Raw genomic sequence first — 21,038 nt, 5'->3', positions numbered from 1 at the left:
ATCATTACTTTCACCATAGGGATCAGCATGACAGGGTGAGTTGTCTTCCCAGTCCACTCCTCAACCCCACCCCAATATCTTGAAGCAGAACATGGCTCTTAATGTAATTCCCTCCCTCGATCCATTACAATCATGACTGCCGGTAGGAAAACTCACAAGATTCACAACATGTTGAGGCATTCACAGGTTAAAAAGCAAAGCACATCTCTGCATACTCGTTGCAGCATCACGTTGCTGGTGTGATAATAGTACAGGACTAGCCACACATCATTCAGCTTTCGTAGTTCTGTCTTTGCTATCTGGAGGTGCACTCTCGCACTATAGCAACATTTATAGCATGGAAAGTTATAGGATTTCAGCAGGAACCACGGGACTTAGGTGGATTGGAAACATCAACCCCAACACTTTTGCAGGTGCAAACAGTATTGAAAGCAGTATAACTATATGACTGCCCCTATACTATCATGGGCACAAATAATCATGTATGCACAATAAAAAGGATGTTTGGAGGGGCCCAGAGTGCTAAAGCTAATTGCTAATTGGTAGGTTGAGCATATATGTGGCAAGTATTGTAGCCTTTTTAGACTTTACCGATTGGTTGGGTGAGCGTTGCTCCCAGAGAGGAAGGAAGGAGTCAAAAGACGCCGAGGTTGGTTCAGAGAAATAGTCCTTTATTTCTGCTCTCCAGAGCAGCAGAAAGGCACTTGCGTGGTCAGTTCACAGCAAGCCCAAAGAAAGAGAAATTTCACACATTATATATATCCTCCAGGCACCCTCTCCCCCCTTCCCCAGGAATCCAGCCTCATACGTTCATACACGTAAGTTGACATCCATGACCATAAACAGATGTTCCTGTTTTCTTAATCTTGGGGTTAAGAGAGTCACTCAGCTATAGAAGTTTCCCTTGACGCCATCTCTATCTCCAGACGTGAGGACTGACAGACCCTGTCTTGCAGAGTCTGTGCGTCAGTGTGTCAGGATATCTACAACCTACAAGATAAGATAAGCCCCAGCTCTGCCGTCCCGTCTCCACTTCGGAACTGACAAGGCCATCCATTAAGCGTCACGGACTGATAAAGGAGAGGGCTTTGTTTATACAGCTGGGTTCCTGTTATACATTGGCTCAAGTGCTCAAGTTAATGCTTTTTAGCTAGTGGACCCTTGGAGAAGGAAAAATGGGGATTTTGGGGCCTGTTTATGACTGACTGCACAGTCAGGTTTTAGATTTGGGAACCCCATTCCTTCATTATGTCTTTGCAATCTTACATAGTTGGCAGAATAAAAACCTCTTCAACTAAAGCAGATGATGAAACAAAAACACACAGCAAAGAATGCGGCAAGAAGCTTGTGTTCGATTACCAAGAAACTGAAAACAAATCAAAAGTGTATTTTTGTTGCTGCTGCATTACCTTTTGAAACTCTTTTGTTTCCCTGTTCATGTAGCTAAAGGTGATTTTGTGGATTGCTGCTATATTAGTTTTTGGGAAGCAGCAGCTTTTAAAGGCAAAAAAGGGAGATGGGGGGGGGGAAGAAGGGGGAGTCAAAGAAGCCTGTAAGAAGCACTAAGGACAGTCAAAGCAGAGCCATTAAAACAGAGGGGCAGGTAGCTGCATTGTGTATCTGAAAAGCTAATGGGACACGAAAACCCATCCTTTTTATCCAAGTGATTCCAAAACTGCTGAACTTGCTTAGTATAAGCATATTAGATGCAAATTCACCCACTGGAAACTCTTGCCTCTCATCCTCCAAAAGCCATCTGTCTAATTAACAGAGAAGCAAGCATGGCAAAACCTCCTGCCGTTCTGCATTAAGCTGTCGGGCTGGCTGGGTGATAAGCATAGCATTCTCATCAGGTGCTTTGCCACCATGATGAAGCACTTGAAAACGGGACAGGAAATTCCTCACAGTACCATTCTGCTTGCCTCACGTCCTTGAGTGGGGAGAAGCTCCATGGGTCTAGAGCTTACCCTGGTTTGGTTTTCTTTGGAAGGAGGCCATTTGGGGCATGTGGTGCTTCTGTGATATTGGAACGTTTTAACAAATACATTGCTCCCCTTACTGGTGCTTCAAGTGACAAAGCCGTTTTACTCACGGTCCACAGTCTCCTGTGGTAAATCTGAGGCTTTGGGAGGCAAAGAGCAGTTGGGGGGGGGGGGTTCAGTAGGACACCGGTGCAGGACCATGACCTGAATTAGGAGCACGTCCTGAATCAGGGCACCACGTTGGATTTTTCAAAATATAACTGGCCAGGTTAATGACATTAAAAATGAGTGAATAGTATAAGCCCCTCGTCTTCAGGAAGTTAATATTGTTACAAAAGTTGGGTGCCATCCCTACTGTCTGTCCAGCGATAGCAAAAGTCCATGGGGTTCCAGGCACTCACCATGAGTCTGTGTAGAACTGAGAACTGAGACATGGCAGAGACTGTCAGAGCATCAAGAAATATGGTTTATTCACATATTGACACTTTCTGTCTGCATAGAGAGAGTCCAGGTCTTACAGCATGGTCATTTCAAGAGGGGCTTGTTCCCCACAGCAGTGCAGCCAGTCTTCAGCCAGCCTGCCCAAGATGGATTCCATTCTCTCTTTTTCTTCCCAGAACACCTTGCTCAAAAACTCTGTTTTCCTGTCCCTTCAAACAATGTCCCATCACCTTGGCAACACCTGTCTCCGATGGCCCATCAACCCCTTTTGTCATATATATGTATATATGTGTAATATATACAGAAATAAATAATAAAACAATAGGCTTTGTTCATAACATTTGATGAATGTGCATATTCCCAAATATGTCACATGAACTGAGCTAATTAGTCTCATTTCACAAAGCCCCTGCCCCCAAGCAGACCCTCTGACTTGTTCTTCATCTTCTGTTCTGTACTGTAAATCTACTTTTAGGGGCAATGAAATGTCATCCAAGGTCATATAGCTCTTATATGAACATTTCTGAAGACTTCACTCCCGGGGATCCTGGGGAATTTTTTGGACTGCATTAAAACAACAAGAGCACTGACTGAGAAACAAAATATGTTTTTTTCATTTCTGAATGACACCAAGCGTGTAACTGAGCTTGCATCTCTAGTTGATAATCTTGGTTGCTTGTTGTGCTAGAAGTACAAAATATGCAAAACACTGGGGGAATCAAACCAGTACTAGAATTGAATGGAATCACTGAATGCATTTCCCTCATTAATCAAACATGCTTACTGATCCCTTAAGTCCGTATGAGCTGCAGAGAAGCATTTAAAACAACAACAACAACAACAACAACAACAACAACAACAACAACAACGTGATTTTTAGCATAGTATAAAAGGGATTTATTCCACTGCAGGTGAACTCTATTTAAGGAATTCAACAAAGGGTACTGGGAAGGGTTGGTGTGCTTAATCCTTTCCCCCACCCTTCTGAGCCCCACCTGCATCCTCAAAGTTTTTTCCAGACTTGGCTCTGACACTGGGTTGGCTTCCAGGTGGGTGTTTATTATGAGATCACTGCTCCTCATGCAAGCAAGTTTTTGTTGGTGTTTCTTCCCCCAGTAGCATCCCCTTGATGCCATTAGCATCAAAATGCCAGCTTGTAATTCAACCCCCATTTAATCTATATTTATCCTTTCTGGGGCACACCTGATAAGTTTTTTAAAAACCTAACATGGCTGCCAAAGGCCCATTTGTGATACCTCCATTACCTATTTGGAAACAACACTCAAGGTACACCACGTACATCAGTCACGTGGAAAAGGTGCCAGGCTGAGGGGTTGCAGGAGATAAGTGGTTGGGCAAAGGCTCGGCACTTCTAGCCATGCTCCACATCTCCTGCAAAAGGCCCCTTCCTGAGTTTTTTATGCTTAATTACAGGTCTGCTGCAAACACACAACACTAAGCCTCATATTTGCTTCTGAATATCTAGCAGAGGTGGATTTATGGGAGCACAACCAGATTGGGCACACTGGTCATGGAAACTCAGGGACGCTGCAAGGGGTGCTGCAACTATGATGTAGAATGGAAGGTAAGAGGCAGGGAGTGGGTGTTGAATTTGGTGTTTGAAATTTGAGACCCCTAAGTCCGCCGCTGTATCTGGTTCCTCTCTGAGGAGACTGGTTAAGGAGATGGGATGGAAGGATTTTCATTCAGGGCAGGGAGCTGGGTAAGATGATTCAAGGTCCTTGTTCCAGAAGCCTTTCTCAATGTATACATTTTTCTATTGCAAAATTACTATTTTGCTGCATGATCCTGTCCAGCCAGTTGGCTCATGAAGGAAGCAGTCCTATGAGCCTTGCCACTATCAGAGGTAGTAATGGTGAGGATATTGAAAAGGATATTCTCCGTCATGGTTGTCTGCCTTGGGAGATGGGTCTGGTCTTCAGATGCCAGCCCAAGACGTTTTACTTCAAGGAAGCTATGGTTTGTCCTATGGTTGCAGGTCGTGGAAAAGGTGGAGAGACCTTAACCACGATCTTGACTTTGGATGACGTTCTTGGCCAGCCCTTGGCTGCCATCCTCCTCTGACCTAAGACAGCCTGGGAAGGAGAAACAGGGTTTGAGCTCCTTGCCAGGAGTCAGCAAGTCAGTCACAGTAAGCCATATGCCTTCCATGACATGTGACCCAGGTCATTATTGAATGCACACACTACTTAGTGTTAGGGCCTAGGGACTAAGCAGGGAATCTGCTGGTGTACTTTCAACAATGCTGAGACTGCTGTAACAATGCTTTGTTATGCTTATTTTGTAGTGGGTTTAGCAGTTGCATTTCTGTCTTGTACCTTCTTTCCATTGCGTGTTTGTGTTGTGATTGCCTTCTGGGTCTCAGGGTGAACCCTGAGGAAACAAAAAAATTCCTTCCAGTAGCACCTTAAAGACCAACTAAGTCAGTTCTTGGTATGAGCTTTCGTGTGCATGCACACTTCTTCAGACTTCACCTTCACCTTCACCTTCACCTTCACCTTCACCTTCACACTTCACCTGAGGAAACAGGTGGATAAATGAGGTAGTCAGTCAGCAAGTGGCACTTAGCAGCGAGTGGCTCCCGCGAGACGCAGGGAGAGCCACGGCAAAACATGGCAAATCTAAAAGAAGGATGTGGAATGTAGATTCTCTGTGCCTCTTGACAATTTAAACACCTTTCTCTCCCCCCCTCCTGTTGTGCAAACAAATGTTCTACCGTGATTAAAATCTGGTAGGTAGGTTTGCTGGGGAGCTCATAAAATCACTTTGGGGACTGAATCTAACACCCACCGGTCTCCAATTTACTATCTCTGGCATGGTACTGAGAATTTGGTTCCTTGCGATGCTTGCAATTTCATTATACTCCTTCCCTAACAACAGGTACTGTACCAATTTTAAAACAAAAAAGTAAACATTTCTCCCCTCCCCCCTGCTTCCAGAGGCTTTTGTACAATGAGAAATGAGCTCTTTCACAGTGTAATCTCTGGTGTCTTGCAGTCAGTTTATCAATAATGTATAGCTATTCTCAGCGCATTCACATTTTGAAATCAATTGAGATGGTTATTGATGCCATGTCGGAAAATGTCTCTTTTGGAAATAAGATATCGGTGGTTTTAGTCCGTAGTGAAAAGGCCAGATGATCATCCCCGCTTCCCTTTCCACTGTCTGATTTTGACAACAAGTGACCCTAAATAATAATCACAACTGTATAAAATGGATTAGAACCATTACATTTATCTGATTGTGAAATGGCTCAGGTAAAACAAATAATTCAAGTTGATGGCTTCTCCTGAAGCCTATCGGCTGAATGAAATAAAGATATGAAAACCATATTCTGTTAAGGGGGGGGGGGGCTTATCACACAATGGTACATAACCTATCATTTAAAAAATTCCTTCCCATTTCATCGGCTGATTTATATTCTCAGTCCCCAAACAGTTGGCCAAAGCAGCCAATGTTCCAGGCATGCTTTGTAATGAATTATAAACACATTCAGATACAAATACAGTTAAAAAGTTGCTTGCCCCTTTTGCATATCTAATAGGGCCGCATAGGCTTATGAAAAGTGAAATTCATGCTGAGACTCCCAAGTCCTTTACAACAATCATGTTTTGAAATCTGGGTAGAAGCCACACATTTCCCCAAACTGCATTGCATTTATAAGCAACGAATAAATACAACAGTATGTGGGGGTGTTTTTTTTAAAGGACATCTGGAGAACCGAAATAATCTTATATGGAATGGTACAAATATAACACTTCTTCAGGACTGTGCAGTTTAGCATATTGTTACAATGATGCCCTTAAAACTACGTTGCTTAGTAATAAACCCCAGGAAGTAAGACATTGAACAGTTGCAGCTTAGTAATGTCTAGGAGATGTTGTCCATAAATAATAATCAGGATGGTAGGTTTCAAAGCGTAATTGCACTTCCATGGATCCTGAAATCCAACCTGAAGGAACTGCAAGATTCTCTTGCAGACATAGGCCACACCCACACCATACACTGAACATGACTTCCCCCAAAGAATCCTGGGAATGGTAGTTTGCTAAGGATGCTGGGAACTGGAGTTCTGTGAGGGGTAAACTGCAGTCTGCAGGATTCTTTGGGGGAAGCAATATGGTTTAACTATAGGGAGTGGATGTGATCTGTGATGCTCTCTAGAACACTATATTTCAAATGTGTTTTGGACTGTACCACTTCAGCTTGTAGAGAACTGAATACAGTGGTACCTCAAGTTACAGACACTTCAGGTTACAGATGCTTCAGGTTACAGACTCCGCTAACCCAGAAATAGTCCCTTGGGTTAAGAACTTTGCTTCAGGATGAGAACAGAACTCGTGCTGCAGCGGTGCAGCGGCAGTGGGAGGCCCCATTATCTAAAGTGGTGCTTCAGGTTAAGAACAATTTCAGGTTAAGAACGGACCTCCAGAACGCACGGTACCTCCCGAGGTACCACTGTATTTGAATGCGCTTCCATATAAAAAGCTCTCTGCACACAGGGCATCAGTTCTAGTTCTCTCTCTCTCCTGGATATGCTAATTTTCTGTGCGTAGGAGCTTCATGGGGACCAATCACTGATCTTTACTCTGATGTGGCAAAATCCAATAATTTCTTACACACTGTTTCCAAAGCATGCAAATAATGAACCCTCCAAGGGACTGTGTGCCACTTGTGTGGCATGCAAGGAAACCAGAATGCAGATAAATGTTTTGGTTATATTCCTGGAAGTGGCATGGGAGTAGCTTTGAAAGAAGCAGTGATCTTGTTGCTGCCCAGGTGGTTCATCCTCCTATGCTAACAGAAGGGGCTTGGGCTCCTTCCCACAATGCCATTTCCAGTAATGAAGTCTGCTGCCTTTCTCCTGCTCCACATAACCACACAATTAGCAGCTGGACTGGTTGTAACCGGCTTTCCCTCATAAATCTCAGGTGCAGTACGACAGTGCCAGAGGTTGTAGTTAACTCCTCTCTCGGCAGGCATTTTCAGAAGCAGAAATGCAAGTCAAATGGCAACGTCTGTCCTGCCAGCCATTTTGTCTTTTATGCAGGCCTGGCACAGATTTGTCTATAATATGTTTACAGATTATCAGCTGTTAAAGTGTGTAAAAGGAAGAATTAAATGCTTTCTCTGTGAAAAATTCAAAGGAAGGTCTGAGTACCCACAGGGATGGTAAACCTGACAAGGATTAACTACTTCAGACAGCTTGTATGATTCTCAGCTCCTATACATAAAAATAATCTCTACATAGATTATGTAGAAGGGATGATCAAGGGGCAAATGGTCCTGCACTGAGGTAACATGGCTTCCCTCACCCCTGCAATGGCCCTCAGGTATGACTTGTATGAGGGAGCAAGCTTACCTGATCAGTTTACAAGCCACCTGTAGCTCTGCTCCCCAGACAACAACACACAAGATGCAGATACCTTCACAACAGGGTTCTTTACATAGCTGTCAACTTTTCCCTTTCCTTGCGAGGAATCCTATTCAGAATAAGGGAATTTCCCTTAAAAAAAGGGAAACATTGACAGCTATGGTTCTTTATAGTTACTGCACAGAAGAAAACTGGCATAGCACACTCCCTCAGCTCCAAGGCCTTTACTGGGGTAGAGCATGTGATCCCTTCAGGTGTTATTGGACCAGGACTCCCATTGTCCTTGTCCATTGCCTGTGCTAGCTGGGGTGATAAATGCTGGAGTCCAACAACACCTGGAGAGGTCAAAATTGACTACCCCGACATACACCTAAAGAGCATGAGGTACCATATCCAGGCCTCCAGGAGGAAAGAGAAACTATTAGTTTTCAGGCTGTCTTAACATGAAATTTGCAATCTCAGGAAATCTGCAGGGATATAGCCTTTGTGTATGGGACCTGGAACTCTGATCATACAGGATTCCAGGTCCTGAACAACTTATGCATGTTAAGTGCTATGTGTATAGACTTTCCCCAGTAGATGTCCATGCCTAATGTGTACCCACACATGCAGTCAGAAGTATCTTCAGGGCAAGCCCCATGGCCACGAGAATGGGGCCAGGTATATGGTCCTGCTGCTCCTTGACTGAATGAACACCCTCTCGCAAAAATAATGCATAGAGGGGGCTCAGATTTGTTATTTAGTACACTCATATCCCACCTTTCTGTCATCAAAGACTCAAGGCAGCATACATGGCATCCCCTTCAACATTCATCCAATGAAAATAGGGACACCCTGGGCTTCCCAAATGGTTTCCCAACCAGGTACAAACAAAACCCAAGCCTGTTTAACTTCAGCAAGGTGGCTGTATCATGCAGTCTCAGTTCTAGCTTAGCCTTATCTCTGACGCTCTGTTGTTCCTTGTGCAGGGATATATCTCTTTCCACACAAAGTAACGTACAGTTACATGAGCTCCCAGCTGAAGTGCTACAGGCCAGACCCAGGTTACTGCAGTTGCATAAGCACCAGGCATTTCAAGCATGTGACCCTGCAAGAATCCTGGGAACTGTAATTTGCCCCTTAAAAAGCGACAATCCTCTGGATTCTTTGGGGGGAAGTTATGAGCTATGATGTGTACACCACCTGCGTCAGGCTTATGTCCATCTCTCTGTCTTTTGTAGCAAACCACATTTCCTCTAAAATTACTCTCCCCTCTTTCTCTTTCACAGCTGAGTTTCTGGAGACTATTTTCCTGCCTTTATCCTTCTGCTGCTTTTAAAAACAACAAAACAGGGAAAGATAAGTTCAGCTTCTAGCCTGGAACATACAGATAAGGAGTTAGCACTGTCTCAAAAGTGACTTGGGGAGGGGCAGCCAGGTTTGTACAGGTCATATAGGATTTCTCTTCCTCTCCATTACAGGATAAGTGCTTTTCTTGCTAAGGCTGATACTGTATTTACTCGAGTCTAATGTGCCATCGAACGTAATGTGCACCTCAATTTTCAGAACCTTGAAACCCAAAAAAGTATTGGCTGGTGAATGTAAATTTGCCATCAAATCTAATGTGCACCTTAATTTTCGCAACGTAAAATGACTTGATAATCTTATCAAGTGGCTGTGCTGTCTGTGGTGTTGTTCAATGGATAATGGTGGTTGTGCTTTCTGTGGTGTTGTTCAATGGATAATGGTGGTTGTGCTTTCTGTGGTGTTGTCCAATGGATCTATTTGCACACACATACCCAACCTTCCAAAGGTAAAAGGTAAAAAAACCTTCCACTCACCTGAATGCATGCAGTAAGACTTACTTCCCGTGGTGAGGCAGGCAAATCTTCTCTCTCTCCCCCCACCCTCGCCCTGCATTTTGCCCAGGCTTCAATTAACATGCACAGAGTTGACGACTGATACTTGTTCTTTGCAAGCTAAAAGCTTGTGGCTATATTGGCAGTGCTGCCTGTCCCATTCATAGAGCCTAGATTATAAAATGAGTTGCCAAGAAGGATTCGATGCTTGCTTGAAATTTACAGAATGCTACTCTCACAGTCATGAAAGAAAATCATTAAATTATGCTGCGGTTGGAGGATTCTCAAATGGAGAATAGTGTGGTTTGTTTGCTTTCAAGCCTTGTGCAAAACTTCTAACCATCCGAGAATGAGAATATATAACTGTTGACATTTGGGCACCACTACAGGCACTAACTTTCTGGCACTCACTGAGTCCATGTTCACACTCGTAACAATATGATGCTGGAAACAGAACGGTTCTTTCAAAGCCTTTGTCTGAAAGGCAGCATAACCCTGATGCATAATCTTCCTTTGAAGATTATCATATAAATGAAATTGCAGAAAAACAAACATATCCCTTTCTGTCTCTTGCATGAAATTAATGACCAAGAAGGTAGCCAGAGATCAAGATATATTTACAAGTACCACTGCCTATTCCCTTAGTTTCCTTAGGGACTTGAGTAAGGATGGGAAACCTGTGGTCCTCCAGTTGTTGTTGGTCTCCAACTCCTGTCAGACCCAGCCAGCATGATGGTCAGTGGTCTAGGATGAGGGGAACTGGAGTCTAACAACATCAGGAAGGCCACAGGTTCACCATCCTCATTAGGGAATGCAAATATACTATAGATTCCAGGGTGGTACCCCCTTCATGTGCAAATCATAGGAACCATGCAATTCAAGGGCTGCCTCCTGATGTTGTCATAAGGCATTGAGTGCAGACATCCAAGACGGCTTCCATTGGCAGTTGGACCTCTGTGTGATCAAGTTTTCATCAGTTGCGCAAGCTCTGTTTCACTATTGGTTTTGCACATGCACAAACCGAAGCCACAACAAATGAAGACTCTCCAGATGTTGTTGGTTTCTACCTGTCCTCAGCCCCAGACAGTATAGTCAGGGATTGTGGGAGTTGGAGCCCAACAACATCTGGGGGCCCACGGTTCCCCATCCCTGCACTAGGCTGTGAGTCACAAATTCTACAGCAGCTGCTGGGTTTGAACAGTATCTCCCCATACTCCATCCTAAGGCAATTATGTGGATTGCTTCATTTCCAGTGTAAGCGAATCTACTTTCAAGTACTTTCATGAAATCCACTTAAAGCATGGTGGGCTGTGGTGGTTTTTTTTAAAGGTCCATATAGTTATAAGCAAAACTATTCAAGCACCTTTAAGAGGAATAATACTTATGCTGACAGGTACTTAACTAAATTCCATTGTCCTGAACTAGGTCCAGGCACTGGTGGTCTCCGATGGGGATGTATATTTCCATGCACGTGGAAAGATGCACCTGGATATTCAGTGGGGTTTGGATAAGCATTGTAAGGCAGATGGAGAAGTGCATCTGGGTGCACATCAACATAGGCAACACATGTACTACACTACTTCCACAGGTGGATTTTCTTTGCTGGATTGGAGCATGGGAGTCACCTACTTCCACAATGTCTTCCACGTAACTAAAACAAGCAGCTGCTTGAATAGCCATTTGCCATCTTCTTGTTCTTATTTTGCTTCTATACAGGATCAACATTTGTAGTCTTCAGCCCTCTCTTATACCTTCCTTTGTATTTTAATGAGCTATGAAAAAGCTCTCAAAGGGCACCTGATTTCCCTTGGTGCTTGTTTTCCATTTTCAAACTTCTCTGATGAGCACAGGCTTCAGAGAAGCCACTCTTATTAACTAATTCACAATGACTTTTGCGGGGAGGGGTGGGGGTGGGGCTTTGCACTTGTTAAGTGTCAAGGTATAAGGTTACTTTTCGTTGCGAACTCAGGTGCCTCCTTTGTGCAGCAACCAGGCAGCTCATTTGTATCTTGTTAAGCTTAATTGCCAACCCAAGGAAAGAGCAGCCCTTTAGTTCAGGGATGATGCTCGTAAACTGGAGAAGAGAGAGAGAGAATCAGAGAGAGAGGAGAAGGGAAAGGAAAGGATGAACATGATGCTTAAGGGCCACATCGTTTGACCACTTCATTTCAGGGGCTGCTGGCTTCAAGCCCTGCTTCTTGGACAAGGATTGGATTGGATTGGATTGATCTTTATTACGGCCATTGGCCCGTCACACGACAGTTTCATACCAACATAATATACTTAAACCTCCAAATTTAAAATCGCTACTTGGACAAGGATTGCTACTCAGAAGTAAGCCCCATTGATGTCTACTCAGAAGTAAGCCCCATTGAGTTCATTGGGACTTACATGTACATGTAGAGGACCATCCTTTTCACACTTAACTTCAGCTCGATGAGGCTTATTTTAGTGGGCATGTATAAGACATGTACAGTGGTACCTCGGGTTAAGTACTTAATTCGTTCCGGAGGTCCGTTCTTAACCTGAAACTGTTCTTAACTTGAAGCACCACTTTAGCTAATGGGGCCTCCTACTGCTGCCACACCGCCGGAGCACGATTTCTGTTATCATCCTGAAGCAAAGCTCTTAACCCGAGGTACTATTTCTGGGTTAGCGGAGTCTGTAACCTGAAGCGTATGTAACCTGAAGCATATGTAACCCGAGGTACCACTGTATAAGTCCATATAAAATATCCTCCATGTAGCTGTCACAGATGTTTCCAGTTCAGATTACTTCCAGATGAAGGTGCATGACAAGCTACACCTGCTTAAATAGTAGCTTCTGAATAGCTACGAAAAGCACAGGAGTCCTGTTCTCTTTTGCATCTGGCTATCCTCTGTATCACTTCCCCTCCAGCTCTTGGAAGGGATGGAATTAGTATGTGCACCAGTATGTTCAAACTGAAGCTTGTATTGTGCAGTGCTCTAGCTAGGAGGCACCTTGCCAGAAGCACAAGCTGTAGGTCTCTTGTTTTGTGGCTCTTCACCTATGAAACAAAGTCTGTGGCATGAAATGAAAATACATGAGTCCTAAAGTTCTTGAGGGGAGAAGCAGTATAGCAGTTTCATCTGTGTTCATCTGATCAAAGCACTATATAAATGCTACGTATTATTTCCAGCAGTCACTTAGTAGTGGTAACAAATACAAAATATTTAGGATTCCCAGCAATTATTAGTTATAAATGAATGATCAAACTGTGGCAAACCCCATTAAATCTGCACTTAAATAATATGTTTTCTCTGTTTGAAAAACAAGAAAGAGAGAGAGAGAGTATACACATGTTTGAGAGTCAAACCAAGAGCTGTAAGAGACAAACAACAATTGCTTAAGTAAAACAGATTGAATAACAAGTGGGGGAAATGTTATGACAGGAGACTACTGCATATAGGAATTCCAAAGCTCAACAAGTGGAAAAAGAATGACAAGAGGGGAAGAAAAAAACACACAATTCATTAATTTACTGTGACTTAAAATCAGGCTCATAGAAAAGGGGTGGGGAATCTTTTTCAACCTGAGGGCAACATTCCCTTCATGGCAAACATTCGGGGGCCACAAACCAGTGTTGGGCAGCACAACTAATGTAAATATTACCTTTGTACAGTAGGCTAGTTTCTTCACACACTCGCACCCAACTATCTCCAGTATCCAGAGAAGCAAGGGACATTATTAGAATTCAGACTAAAAGAACAAACACACCCATGGCTGTGGAGCTTGCCAGACATGGGCACCACCACTGCTGGAACAGGACTGGTATTAGGGGCATATAGGGCTGTGTGGAAAGAAGAGAAGCGAAGTTGGATGCTTGATCCATCTGCTGTCTAAAGTGGAACGGTTTGGAGTCTCATGTTTCAAAGCTGATTGGATAATTCTTGGATTTGGGAAATCCAAATTTACAGAGGGAAACCAGCAGAATTTTAGGGGGATGACATGTGAATGACACTTTTTAAATGGGAATTCAAACAGCTTCAAATACACATTAAACTCAGTTGTGTACAAGTCCTAATCTTCCCCTCTGTACCTATCACTCTGAAAGTTGGCTGATTTCATTGTCCCAGTAAATGCAGGCATGCCTGCCAGTTGCATCTGATTGTGACAAAAAAAAAAAAAAAAGGTTAGAGATACTTTCTTTAAAAAACAGAAACAAAAAATGATAAAAGTTACCTGCATGAACACACCAGATGGATTTGCCTGCAATTTGGCAGGAATAATCCATTTGGAGGCGCTTCTTTGCCTGCAAATTTTATCTGCTTCTGTGAAAAGGAAAAATGGTATAGCAATTTTTAGTTTTCACATTATAATCAATTGGGCAAAGGTGGGGAAACAGAACTTTTGATTAAACAGATTTGATCTGGTTCCAAATAATATGTTGAATCAGAAAGTCGCAGAGCAAATCTAAAATAGATTGAGTTGCTTTCCAACACTACCTATGCGAAGTGAATTGGAGGACTGGAGACAGCCAATTCTCATAACTAGTACAACGGTAACTGCAGTTAAGTATTTTCAGTGTTTTCATGGGGCTTTCTTGTATATTGGGGCAGTAATTGAATAGTCATGAATGACAAGTCATTGTGTACCAATTAATTTCTGGGAAGCCTCTTGTTGTTGACATGGGCAAAACAAACATTACAACCACGCAACATTCTACAAGATGCCAGTTGCATTTAGAGAAAAGTTTCTTTTTGACAGCCCTTCAGGCCTCCCCCCCCTTTTTTGCATTTGCCTTCTGACTTATTTAAGGAATGAGGCTTAATTCACATGGATGCTCATAGACAGCTTGCTCTCCTGCCACACAAGTGTTTGCTAAGGATGCTGGCAGCCTGGCAATTCAAGGGTACAAGGATCATTAATCCCCACAAGACAGCAGAGACACAAGCAATTAAATGAGCCACACAAGGACGTGACTTTGTGTTGTGCAACTGGGACCACGGTGGAGCTGCTTTGTGAATGAAATGAGACAGATTTATATTTAAAAGTCTCTGCAAAGCTGGTTGTGAGTATCAAGCATTGCATTCATATCAGGGAGTATAAATCGAACTTCAGGAGGCAACTTCGTAAAGTTCCAAACAAAATAAATAAACACACTGCTTATTTTATAAATCTGTGTACCAGTGGCTGCTCTTTGTACACATATCAGTTTGATGTACCAATCAACAAAACATCTTCATTAGGTAAAGGTAAGGTAAAGGTAAAGGACCCCTAGACGGTTAAGTCCAGTCAAACATGACTCTGGGGTTGCGGCGCTCATCTCACTTTCAGGCTGAGGGAGCCGGCGTTTGTCCACAGACAGCTTTCCAGGTCATGTGGCCAGCATGACTAAACCGCTTCTGGCGCAACAGAATACGGTGGTGGAAACCAGAGTGCACGGAAACACCATTTACTTTCCCTCCACAGTGATACCTATTTATCTACTTGCACTGGTGTGTTTTCAAACTGCTAGGTTGACAGGAACTGGGACCAAGCAATGGGAGCTCACTCCATCACAGGATTTGAACCTCTGACCTTCTGATCGGCAAGCCCAAGAGGCTCAGTGGTTTAAATCACAGCACCACTCATGTCTCAATATCTTTGTTAGCCACATATTGAACAGCTAATTCTCAGGTCCAGAGATATGCTGCAAATATGCTTGATTTTGTGCATGCCACTTGCAAACAAGAAGAATGGAAAGTCTATCCCATCTCAAGTTTGTGCATCTTTTTTAAAAAAGGAAAAAATCCCTTTTTTAAAAACCACCAATTTCCTATATTTTCAACATATTTAAATTACTTTGGTCTCCTCCGTAGCATTTCCACCCTAAAGATTTCTTGCACACTGCAAACCTTGAGGTACCCCCCCAAACATTCTGATTCCTCCTTCTTTTGCATGGTCAGTGCCTTTTTGCCTACACTCTCCCTGTGAAGACTGCAGATGGAGGGAATGATAGTAAAGGTAAAGGTACCCCTGCCCGTACGGGCCAGTCTTGACAGACTCTGGGGTTGGTGCGCCCATCTCACTCTATAGGCCGGGGGCCAGCGCTGTCCGGAGACACTTCCGGGTCACGTGGCCAGCGTGACGAAGCTGCTCTGGCGAGCCAGAGCCACACACGGAAACGCCGTTTACCTTCCCGCTAGTAAGCGGTCCCTATTTATCTACTTGCACTTAAGGGTGCTTTCGAACTGCTAGGTTGGCAGGCGCTGGGACCAAACGATGGGAGCGCACCCCGCCTCAGGGATTTGAACTGCCAACCTTTCGATCGGCAAGCCCTAGGCGCTAAGGCTTTTACCCACAGCGCCACCTGCGTCCCAAGGTGGAACGCAAGGAGGGAATGATACAAGGTGAAAAAAGATAGAACAGTGGAAAGTTCATGGTGGTGGTAGCACCAGGTGGCAGAAGCAAGTTGGATCTGCTGGCTCTTCCCCTTTGAGCAGGCAAGAAATTTCAGGTGTTAAGGATGACCACTGCACCCTTCTGCTTTTCACACAGAGCTCTTGAATGCTGAGAAGGCATGATCATGGACAGTGGGGATGCATAAAGATTAGCACAGGGATGATGGGGGACAGCACTGACTAGAACTGACTGCCAGTCTGGGTTCATCTTAAGCGGCCATGAAGGTTCACCCAGCAGTTTTGTCAAATTTCAGGCAACTGGTCACCTCTTGCAAAAACTGTACCTGCATTTCTTCCCTCGGTATTGAAGGAGTTTGTCATGTAAACTTGCCCAAGAAATCCAGCCTTCATCACTTACCTGAAAACAAGCCTCACTTACCTGAAAACAAGCCTCACTTTCCCCCCAAATTCCGACCATGAAAAGTTAAAGTGTGGCTTATATTCGCGACCTTATTGTATGCAGCCAGGAACGTGGGGCAAACAGCACCAGAAGCATGGCAAAGTGGCGTCTACCCCACATGTAGTTCCCCGTCCTCTCCCCCAAGGCTGGAAAGGGAGAGAGTGAGGAAGGAAGGAAGGGGAAAGGCTGCCAGCAACGCAGCATGGCTCCCCGCCCCCCCCTAGTAGGCAGCCAGGAGCAGCAAGGAATGGAGCAGCTTATATTCCGGTATTTTTTTTCTTTTTTTCTCTCCCCCCTCCAATTTTAAAGGTGCAGTTTATATTCGGGTGAGGCTTATATTTGGGTCAACACGGTACATTTAATATTCCAGGATATCTCCAAGAAGTACCACCACACACCTCCAGCTGAGGGCACAATTATTTCCTTACAGTTGGGGAGCTTCACAAAAATGCTCCTGGCACTGATCTTCTGTGCTGATACACAATAATTGAAATGTTCTGGATCTGAGATTAGTTTTCTGACACTTATTATATGTTAGCTGTAGGTGACAGTGATGTCTTAAGGCATGTTGGATTCCTCTTCCTTTATGCTAATGAGACAACTTTTTGTTTGTTTGTTTGCTAGCCAAGTAACGATCAGGTTTTGGTTTCTCAGCATGTTCTTTTTACGTTCCAATTTTTATCCATCAAGTGAATACGTTTTGAAAGTTTCTTCAGCATCGGAAGGTTCTGAGAAGTGCTTAGCAGCAAGACAGCTAGGCTCTTTCTCCCCAAGAGTCCTCAGACATAAATTAAAATGCAAAGGGAAGTGTATCTACAAAGAAATACAGGAGGTGCTTAAAATGCATGAAATAGATAAGCACTGCAGCTTGTGAAACCTAAGAAAACAATTATTGGAGACTGGCTGTCAGGTGCATCTTATTGCCTTAAGTAAAATTGCTTTCTCCTGCTCTTACTTTTCAGCTGGCGTTCTTGAGATGCCTTCATGACACCCCCCTTTCCAAACATACTTCAGTTTTCCCTTGCCAAATGCCTCATACCTAGTCTTACTAATTAGCTTTACGGAAACTTTTGCTGGCAACGAAAACCCCGAACGTTGTGAATAAGATATTGTTCGTGCAGGACAAATTGTTTTTGCCCTATGGCAAGAAGCATGCCTTCATGAGCTGTCAGGTCGTTTGCATACCCGGTAGGGAGAATTTTGTTTTGCTTTGTTTTGGGCATTATAAATTCAGATTACTCCCACCAAAACATAACTCCTGCTTGAAGCAGAATAAATGATGGAGAAAGGGGCCAGAGGGCAAGAGCTGGCAGGCACTCACTCCAGAAAACATTGCCGGTGGAGAGGTTTGAGCAGGGCTTCACAACTATGCGTCATTCTAACTCAGAGAATAAAACGGAGTGTAACTAGGATTGTACCCAACGGCAAGGCAGGTGGAAGTTCAACTACTGCAGGATTCTTCCACACAGAGAGGTGCAGTGACTGGAAAAAAATTTGTTCTTAATTTGTTCTGTAACTCTATGCTACTTTTAAAAAATACATTTTATTCTTTGTAGTATGAACCTGTCAGCCAACAAAATTGATGTTAAACACCTTTTTGTATGTACATTTTCTTACCCCTTTTTAATTCCTTAAGCCCCTCTCCCTCTTTCACTCAAGATACCCTTTTCATTCTTCCCAATTAAAATGATGATTTTTACACAGACACCCATCATTTCAGGGCCGGCCCAGCCAAGAGGCAAAGTGACGTGCTTGCCTCAGGTGGCAGGATCTACCAGGGCAGCAATCTTTCTTTCTCTCCTTGTTCCTGATGTAGATTTTCTCTTTCCCCTTCTTCTGTGGCAGGGGAGAAGGGCTGCTATTTGGGGGTCTGCCTCAGGTGCCACGATGTCTTGGGTGGGCCAGCCTTGAACCGTTTCCACCACCACATATGCCACTAAGAGATAAATGGGCAGATAAACAATATGGATAAAGAAGAGACAAAATGGTGGTGTTGGGGTGTGTATGTGAAGAAAGATGGACATAGAGAGGGAGGCAACAAGTAAATAAAATGAGTTCATATTTGTAAATACTCTAAAAGGAAAAGGACAGGTAAAATTATCAAATCCTTTACAAGTGTCTAATAAGACAATCACTATCATTTTACCCCCTTCCATGGTTTGTGACATTTTATATTCCTCAGAAGGGAACTGATTTTCTTTTTCAAATAAATCCTACCTGATATGTACATATATATATTTGGGGGTCATAATGACAAATCTCTGTGGTAATATGTTTGCAGACAATTTTGCATAGATTGAGCCCACTATTTTCCCATTTTTATCTGGTTGTGTTTTGTTTTTTAAAAAATAACAACTGCAGTTGGGGTTTCCTTCTATGTAAATGGAATCCACCCTCTTGTCATAATGACATTGGTCATGTGAAATGGGTGGTTTGCCTATTTTTAGGCAGATGCATCCTGCATTTCCTCAATTGGGATGAGACTATTATCACCTGATATTACTTTGTCTAAATATTTATGTGTCCTGAGTTAGTTGTTGCTGTTGAATATAGCGGCTGGCAGGGTCCTTATTACATAACGGTTGCACTTGGTCTGAACTAGGATCACACAAGATTGTACTTTGGTGATAGGAATGACAGTAACGGGGGCATTTTGCATAAAGTGAATACTTTATATGAAAAATATGCTGAGAACTGCAAGAGAAAACAAAAAGAAATGGAAGGTAGATCTCTGGTGATCTCCTTGTTCTTCCAAAGAGGCTTATCAAAGCCTAAATGTAGTTGTCTTGAACTACATTACAACGTATTTTACATGCTCTTAAAATGCATTGCCACGTACATTTTTAAAATAATAGGTTTCTCTTACGTTGTACATTTTATTGAAGATTGGGTTTACAATGCTTTATTGCAGATGGTAATGGAAGGGTTTTTCCAGATAGTAAGCTTCTTCAGGTCTCTTAGGAAAAGTGGGGTAATCCCCCCTCCCAATAATAATCTGTTCTACCTTAAAAGTCTTCTCTCTTTCCTGCCATGCCAGTCCTGGAAGCTAGTGCTGTCGGAAGGAAGCAAAGAGATAGGCAGGCACCCATCCATCTTGGCCGCCTGTGATTATCCATCTTTATACTCTTTTTAGAGCAAGCGACTGTTCCGGTGAATGATGCCATGTTGCTGCAGGTTGAGGGGCTTGAAACAGCCAGGCACATTCCCCTTCCAAGCCCGTCAAACAGTTCATCACTGTTGCACCAGCATAACAAAGTGTTTTTTACCTCCTTAAAAAAAAATCCCGTTCTCTTTTTGTAGCTTCTCTTTGGCCAAATTCAATTTTCCATAGAGACTATTTACATTCTGTTTTCCCCATACTTTATTCACTTGATTTCGGTGTATTTTTGAGGAGCTGCAGCAGCTCCACATTTGCATTTAGAAAAGAAACCACGAATGCACAGGAAATGCACATTCATGAACAGTTTCCCCCCCTCTTGCTTCACCCAAGAATCAATGTTGACACACAAAAAACTCCACACACACAAAAAAGCATTTTCAGAGACCAAGTCGCAGTTCCAGTCATAGTGCCACCCTTTATGTGCAGTGACTATAGCTATGCGTTGCTGGCGGACCAGAGGGCCCATTTAGATTAGAGAATTTTGGGGTAAATACCACCCTGCAATGCGGTTGGTTTGATAGATTCTCAACAGTTGTCCAAGCCTGTGCATCTCAGCTGTTGGGGATGGCGGACGATCTGTGAGGGGTCACAGCTGGAAAAGGAGCAAATGGCCATTATAGCTGCTAAGACAAGGAGAAATTCTGCTTTATGAAATCTTGTTGAAATGCTATATTTTAAATGGTTAATCAAGATGATGTTATTCTCCTGAAGAAGTGCTGTAAGATGTTTTGCACACAAAAGGTCCCATGAACAGAACTCTCACTGGCAGACAGAAGTAGATAACAATTTTTGATGATGATGATGATGATAATTTATTTATACCCCTGCCCATCTGGCTGGGTTTCCCCAGCCACTCTGGGGGGCTTCCAGCAAAATATTAAAACACAATAGTGTGTCAAACATTAAAAGCTTCCCTAAACAGGGCTCCTCTTTGTCTCAATAGCCTGCTCCAGAAGGTTGGAAAACTCTGCTCCAGAAGGTTGGAAAACTCTGTAAAACAGCCAAGGAAGTGGTGTCTGGGGTTGCATGGGGGAATCAGAAAACCTTATCTTTCTCTTCCTTCTATACCAGCAGCAACCTCCACTGAATTTACCGTATTTTTCGCTCTATTAGACGCACCGGACCATAAGATGCACCTAGGGGAGGAAAACAAGAAACAAGTAAGCAACGCAAAGCTTCCTGGGTGAAGAGGGAGCGCTCCTCCCTCTTTGCTCAGGAGGCTTTGCGGGGCAATCCCTGAAGCCAGGAGAGCAAGCGGGATAGGTGTGCACTGATCCCTCTTGCCCTCCTAGCTTCAGTGAAAACAAGCCTCCTGGCTTTCCCCCCACCTCCCACAAGAGTCGCACAATCTTTAAAGGGAGCGTGGCTCTTGGGGGCTTAGGTGGGGGAAGAGACAGAGCTACACACACTGTCCCTTC

The sequence above is a fragment of the Podarcis erhardii genome (genome assembly GCF_964252035.2).
Source record: "Podarcis erhardii genome assembly, chromosome: 3".
In the NCBI taxonomy this organism is placed as follows: domain Eukaryota; kingdom Metazoa; phylum Chordata; class Lepidosauria; order Squamata; family Lacertidae; genus Podarcis; species Podarcis erhardii.
This window is presented reverse-complemented; position numbering follows the sequence as displayed.